The 7,721-nt window shown below is 43.3% G+C and overlaps 1 protein-coding gene across 1 annotated transcript in view; it reads right to left on the reverse strand.

The window, feature by feature from the left end:
- Positions 1-3,120, reverse strand: part of ACCS (1-aminocyclopropane-1-carboxylate synthase homolog (inactive)) — a 77,168-nt gene extending 74,048 nt beyond the window's left edge. The window contains exon 1 of the mRNA XM_054972832.1: positions 3,056-3,120. The gene's annotated coding sequence lies outside the window, so the exon portion shown is untranslated. The remainder of the gene's footprint in view (positions 1-3,055) is intronic.
- Positions 3,121-7,721: the final 4,601 nt, after the last annotated feature.

The raw sequence follows: 7,721 nt of genomic DNA on the forward strand, positions 1-7,721 counted from the left end.
CAGGCTAGTTCTCATTCCTGACTCCCCTATCTCTCTGCGTGTCTTTTTTATACCAAATAAATTCTTTAATTGATTGTTGAATTTCCTTCTATATTTTATAGGAGATATTTTTAGATAAATTAGTAAAAAGATAGTGACATTTGGGGAAGACAAACATTTTTATTGCATTGATCTTTCCAAGAACTAAAAAGTTCAGTTTAGACTATAAAGCCAGTTTTGTTCTGGTATCATATATTTTAATTTATCTAGCAGTAAGGAGATCTGTGATCCTGTGATATCTCCAGCCCTTGCCTGGGAGTTGGCAACCATATGGAGTTGTAATTTTCCAGCCCCCATTTAGCTTCTCACCACCTTATGGACCACCTGGGAAAGGGTGGAGGTATGTGGAAGAGCGCAGGGTGCCCTTTCTGGAAAGAGAGACTGAGTTATAAATGGCATTAAAGAGAAATAAGGGGGGGAGGGCTGCAAAAAACCCTTTTGGAGTACTGATGAAGGAAGGGAGAGGGACTAGGTGGCATGAAGGCACCTGGATGTGTCCTTGACATACAAACAAGAGTGCCATCTGCCTGTAGTGGAAACAAAACAAAGAAACATAGTGGTTGAGGGAAGTGGAAAAAGACCACAAATGGCGCTCTGTGTTCATGACTCTGTGATGATGACAACGGACACTCACAAACGAAGCTAAATGCACATCTCATGAAATCACTGGACACGTGTACAGCTCTGGGAAGAGTCAATACGTGAGTGCTGAAGTACACATACTTTTGTGCACTTGTTCAAACATGTGTTAAGTCATCTCATGTAGTTCCCCTCCCCCAAGAATGTACTCCCTAAATTTGTTTACAGTCACATGGGTACTCATCTGGGAAAGCAGCTCAAGTGCTTTAGCAAAAGTAAGCAGTGGGAAACTTGTACTAGAATGTTCAGCCAGACAGCTGGTGCAAAAAATTCCTGAAAAGCATTTCTGAAAGCTCACAATATGGAGACCATGCACAATGTCTCAGAAAGTGACCACAGAATGAAAAAGTCCACAAAGATTCTTCTATATGGGAACAGAATTTTTTCCCCCAGATCAGGAATACATCAGAATAATTGACGGTACCTTAACGATCATCTAATAATATGACCATTATTCATATTTCATATTTATTACGTGCCTGCAATAACCACAGAGCCATCCTAAGTACCATTACACCCTTATGCCCCCTGACTTCAGCGGGCTTAGGACAGGGCTGCTAGACATTGTACAAAGAGCAGTTAAATAGAGACAGTCTCTGGCCCGAGGATTAATTATTAAAGAAGATATGATAGAGGAGGAGAGATGTGATGGAGAGAATGTCAGATACATTGAAAAAAAGATTACCAAACCATGGAAGGAAAAAGAATTGCTTATAAAAACGTGACAGAAAAAAAAACCAAATTAAGCAGGGTGTGCATGATTTTTTTTTTGTCAAGAAGTAGTGTGATCCTACCTGATGCAATGGCAGCAATCAAAGTTTAAACCCACCGGTAGTAGATGTTCATTCAGTCTCCCAGAAAGGAAAATTTGTACCATCCCTCAGCAATCTGTCACCTGCGCAATTATCCTTCTGGCATTTTCTGATCACCAGCCTGATAGCTCTGAACCAAGTGCAGGGTTCCTACTCAATGATGGCTCTCCCTTGTCTCTAGGGCAGCTTTTTAAACATATGAGGATTGCTATCATTCGTCAGGAAGCAACAATGCAAGAAAGCCAGTCTTCCTTGTTGCCTGATATGGTACAAGACTCATCAGTCAATTTTAGTAATATCTCCCTTGTAATGGAATCATTAATCAATCTGTTTGTAAATAACTTTGTGTACCTCCAAGGCTTGATTAGATTCTTTCTGGAGGGAATAGGGTTTTTTTAGTGGGATATTTTAACAATTTAATACGTAAACAACAACCCAGCAGCACAGTAATAAAAATGTTAATAGTTGAAAATGATTTATTGCATTTTTGTTTCTGTACTTCTTAGTTGTTGTTTAACTATGAGTGTTTGTTACAGTATATGTTTATGTTCATAATTTTTTAAAACCCAATTTAATAAAGATGTTACTACTCATTATTGGGGAAAAAAAGAACAATTTGATATTTTTTGAGTATTTCTTTTGCAACAACAAATTGCAGCCAAAACAATGAATAAGCTTAAATCATCACCAGTGTGTGATATTGGTTACAACTTTGCACTAAGGTCTGGGAGACCCAGGTTTGAATCCCCACTCTGCTCTGGAAATGCACTGTGAGTCTTAGGGCCAGTTATTCGCTCAGCTTAACCTACCTGAGAGGGTTATTGTATAGTTAAAATGGAAGAGAGAAGATTGTTGTTCTAAGCAATTCTTCCTCAGCAAGAAAAGCAAAGTTACAAATAAATACATACTAAGGAAGGTTGAAATGCAAAAGATGTGTCTGTCGACACTCATTTCACTTGTGCAAGGTTCTTATTGCCAGAAAGAAAGACACAATGATTTCATCTTGAAAATGAAAAATATCTGATAGCTTTGCATTCAAACTGGAAGGAAAAATCGTATCTTATGTTTTGGGGGGAGGTTCAACAAATCTGGTAGTCAGAAGATGCAGCTAGCACATCCATGTGGAAAGAACAGTGGCAAGACCTACAATTTAATCATTTTTTGTAGAGAGATTTGATTAGGAACTAAATATGCAGTTATATCCTCTAGCAATTCAATCAAGTAAAGCTTGCTGCCATAAATAGTACCTAGTCTTCATTGGCCTTCAGACTCCATATTAAGTTTTGTGTCTTTTAGTGCTGAACATTATGCTGTTTGTTTTCAAATTAGTACACAACATGACTTCCAGATTACTATCCTGCCTATCTCTGTGCACAAGAAATATGATGCTTCTGTGAAAACTGTCTTATCATCCATTGTAAAGACTGAGATCTCAAAAAGTGGTTGGTTTAAAATGACCTTTGATTATTTTAAACCAAATATCTTCTGCCATAGTGACCTGCCAAAGGGGAGATCTATGAAATATCTGCTCAGATCTAAGAAAAAGGAATAGTTCCATCACTTACTTTGTCACTGGATTAGGAAAGCACCAGAACAGATGGTGACAGTCGTCCTTTTACCACATTGTCCTACCATGTACCATTCATCATCCTGAAAAATCAACTCAGTACTTGAAATGAGAATGAAAACTAGTACTGATGTGGCTTCCTGAAAGCTAGCAAAACTTCAAATATTGACAATACACAGAGAACACTGCCAGGTGTGCTGAAGTGCCACAATGGAAAAAAACTCAGGCGTTGGAGTGATTAAGGGCTCAAGGCCTCCACCTTGACCACCAGTGATTAAGGGTTCAGGTGGGCTGGCAGTGCCAAAAGTTAAGCTGTATCAACAAGCAGCTTCACTGGTCTGATTATCAGATTGGATTATAAATCTAAACAATTGACAAATAAAATTGGAGACAATTGATGCCAAGGAAGGAATTCATAATTATTTATGGATTAAGAAATCATTAAAAACCAAAGACTAGATGGGCCCCATATTGTGAGAGATGGATTATTAAAAATACAATTTCAACATAGAAATAGATTAAGTCTGCCAATTTAGCCACTGATATCACCAATAGATGCCTATTATATCAGACAGCCAGTTTGGTGTAGTGGTTAAGAATGGCAGGACTCTAATACAGAGAGCTGTGTTTGGTTCCCCACTCCTCTGCTTGAAGCCAGCTGGGTAACCTTGGGTCAGTCACAGCTCTTTCAGAGCTCTCTCAGCCTCACCCACCTCACAGATTGCTGAGAGGATAATAATAACACATTTTTAAAACTGCTTTTTAAAACTGCTCTTAGTGAACGTTAAGTTGTCCTGAAGGGTGGTATATAGAATCATAGAGTTAGAAGGGACCTCCAGGGTCATCTAGTCCAACCCTCTGCTGTTGCCAAGTAGGCCCCCTCTCCTGCTTTAAGGCCTGCCATGGACTGTGTTAAAGTTTCCTGCGTTGCTGTTTTACTACTACACAAAGATTGCCCTGCACGTGTGTGTTCTGTTACACGTGTCAGTTTCCTGCCTGCGTGTTAATTTCCTTGCTGCTGCAATAGACTGTGTAGTTTACTGACTCCATGTTTGGTTAACCGCACAAAGGACTCTTTTCCTGGGCAACCCTGCCCTGACCTGTATCTGGACTTCCCAGTGTGTGTTTGGACTTTATTACAAGTGTGCCCCGTGCCTGCATTGCCATCTGCCACGGACCGTGCCTGTTCCATGCTTTGGACTGTGTTTCAAGTGCTGTTACCCCTGCCTCCATGGAAGCCTGCCTCATATGGGCCCAAGCCGCTGCTAGCAGCCGGGCGCCTGCCGGGGAAACCTCCAGCGAGCCTGGCTAGGCGCTCCCTGGTCAGTTCCTGCCTGGAGCCTCCCGTGGGTAGGTCCCCGAGCTTGCCCTCGCTACCGGGCAGCCTGCTATCCAGCCCCAGCCATGCCCAGCCGGCATCCATGTTCTCAGGCAGCCAGAAGACCCAGGGAAGAAGACTGCTTTGGGAAGCCATTTCGGCGAAGAGGGCACACCACGTCCGCAGTGAGAGCACCTCGCCCCACTCTGCATATCTTAGGAGCCGCCCCGGAGAAGGAACTAAGTGCCGACCATCCCAAGCACTTAGAGAATGCATCTCAAAGAAACCTCCGCATTCCAGAGCTGATGACATCAGGACAAGCCCTGTCCACTGGAACATCCTTTCAGCCCACTTGGATTTCCCCCTCCCTCTTTTGTCCCTTCTTCCTGAGGTGTCACTTATCACAATCAGATTACCAAAGTGGCCCATCTAAGCCATTCAGTAGCCCATTAGAACCTTTGTTTTAATCTGTGAGAACCACCTAGTACCGCACCAGCCCCAGGGTACGTTTTGGGGTATTTAAGCCGGTCTCCCAGACCGCATGGCGCGCGTGCCATCCTATCCAGAATCCCTTGCTGCCCGTCTGTGGTCCCAGTGCTGGCATTGGGCCACCTCACTGTTGTGTCTCTGCTTCGCTCCAGGATTGTGAGTATTCCCCACCATCGTTGGGAACCCGCTAATGCGAAAGTCTCTGCATTTCCTACTCTGTATTTCTTAGATCTTGTGTGTTCTCTTGTGTGCTTGTGCAAGTTTAGGCTTACGCCACACTGTTAGCAAATACACGTGATTGAACCTATTTGTAGTCTGCCTCTTTTTCACTAGAGTGTCTGGGATCGGGACCTCTGTAATCATAGGTTAAGATCCGCGCTAATTTTAAGTTACAGACTGCTAAAGCTAATTTCCCCCATTAATAAGAGCAGTTCTGGTAACACTGCACAGTGCAGGAAATTCACAACAACTTCCCCCACACACACACCCAGTGACCCCTGCTCCATGCCCAGAAGATGGCAAAACACCATCAGGATCCCTAGCCAAACTGGCCTGGGGAAAATTCTCCCTGACCCCAAAGTGACAATCGGCATTACCCTGGGCATGTAAGAAGGGGCCATGAGAACTAAGTACTGATGTAACCCTTCCTGTCCTCCCTCTCATGATCTGCCTAGCTTCACCGAATAAGCATTGCTGTCAGATGGCCATCTAGCCTCTGCTTAAAAACCTCCAAAGTGTTACTGGAAGCAGTCTTCTTGCAATAAATGATTTGTGGGGGAATTAGCACGCAAGCAGGATAGCTATACAAGAGGCCGGTAACTGGGATCTATCACTGGTGTATACCAGGTCCCTTCCGAAATAGCAAACAAGGCTGGTTCTTAAGGTCAAGCAATAACTTTTATTAAAGAACAAGATGGCTTGCACATACACACAAATTACTGGGGAAAATAATTACACACACACACAGTCCTAGGAAATGTAGCCAGAAATTGGGAATAGAGAGAGGGAGTAAATATATCTACCTATCGTGGAAAGCGGTCCAGTTCATGGAGGAAGAGAGTAGCTTCAAACGCTAACATCCTCAGCCAAGAGAGCAAGAGGCTTAGGGAAGTGACCCTAAGGGAGAAGCCAGAAAGCTTGCACGATTTGAATGAGGCTAGGGCCTATCTTTATAGGTAAAATGTGCCCTGAGGTGGGAGAACCCACCTAGCAGTCAGAACAAAGACTACAACGGTTAGTTCCTGGTTTAGACAAAAGGCTTGAGTACCTTGATTGGCAGGTGCGGGGGAGTGTGAATACAAATGTAAACTAGTTCTAGAGCTGCACAAAAAGGAGAGTTTGCTGAAGAAGTCCACCGGAGCTAAGTTAATGAATTTAGGTGGGGAATGCACTGTTCCAGGAATGACTGTATATACTTATGAATGTCATTTGCTCTTCAGTCATGGACAGGAGATCTCATCACGGAAGGAGGGAAAGGAATGTGTTAAGTGGGGATGACTCTGCGAGACCTTTGTTGCACTGGGCACCAACGGGGCCGGAGAGATAGTAAATCCAATCGCTTCTCAATCACTCCTCATTCCTGTGCAGCATTCCATGCATGCCAGGTTCTCCCGGGTGGGATTCAGCAACCACTGAAGGTCCTCTGGTGGCCAAACAGCAGCCATTTTAACTCCAGAGGCCTGAACATTTTTAATATTACAAGCAGCCATATATAAAACTGCTATTAAAATGGTGGAGGCCGGGCCGACCGCTTACAAAAGAAGGAGAGCCCATCACCTCCTGAGAAAGCCTGTTCCACTGAGAGACCAATCAGTGTATGGTCCACTAAGACTCCTAGATCCTTTTCTCAAGTACTACTGCCAAGGCAAGTCTCTCCCATCCTATAATTATGCATTTGATTCTTCCTACCTAAATGCAGAACTTTACATTTATCTCTGTTAAAATTCATTTTATTTGTTTTAGCTCAGTTTTTCAGCCTGTCAAGATCATCCTGTATCCTGACTCTGTCTTCTACCATATTTGCTACCCAATTTAGTATAATCTGCAAATTTAATAAGCATTCCCTCTGTTCCTTCATCCAAATTCATTATAAAAAAGTTGAACAGAACTGGTCCCAGGACCAATTCTTGGGGCAATCCACTGGTCACTCTTCTCCAAGAGGATGAGGAACTATTAACAAGCACTCTTTGGGTGCGATCTGTCAACCAGTTACAGATCCACCTGACAGTAACAGGGTCCAAATCACATTTTTAAATATTATTATTATCATTACAAGAAATAAAATAGACTATGTTAATTATGAATATAGGGTGGACAAGCAAGGAAAAATAAAAACATTGGAAGAAATTCAAGCCCAGGGAAAGAACATCTCATGGTTGACGTATTATCAAGTAGTCACAAAACTTAAAGAACAACTATCCAAAGAACGAGGACTATTAAGAGAGAAAGCAGTGTTTGAAAACAGTATTTGAACAATCCGTGCAGAGCCAAAACACCTGCTAGGAAAAGTATATAATATCTTATTGCAACATGAATGTCATGGCCCAGTCTGAGAGTGAGGTCTCCTCTGGAGGAGAGGAGCCTCGTGTAGCCAGCCAGGACTCCTCAGGAGAAGAGGAGCCCTGTGTAGCCAGCCCTAGCCCAGATTCAGCAGAAGCTGGCAATCAGGAGCAACAGCTGCTGGCTGATCAGAGCTTGCAGCCAGCAGCTGAGACACCAGCACCCTCTAGCTCCAATACTACAGGGGAAGCTCAGCTAGGGACTTCTACAGGTGCAGCGCAGCCAAGAGCCTCCACCCCCCCAGGTTCACCCACGCCCAAGTTCCAGAGACTGGAACTGCAGGAGAGACGGCGAAGTG

The sequence above is a fragment of the Eublepharis macularius genome, chromosome 2, assembly GCF_028583425.1.
Source record: "Eublepharis macularius isolate TG4126 chromosome 2, MPM_Emac_v1.0, whole genome shotgun sequence".
Lineage (NCBI taxonomy): Eukaryota > Metazoa > Chordata > Lepidosauria > Squamata > Eublepharidae > Eublepharis > Eublepharis macularius.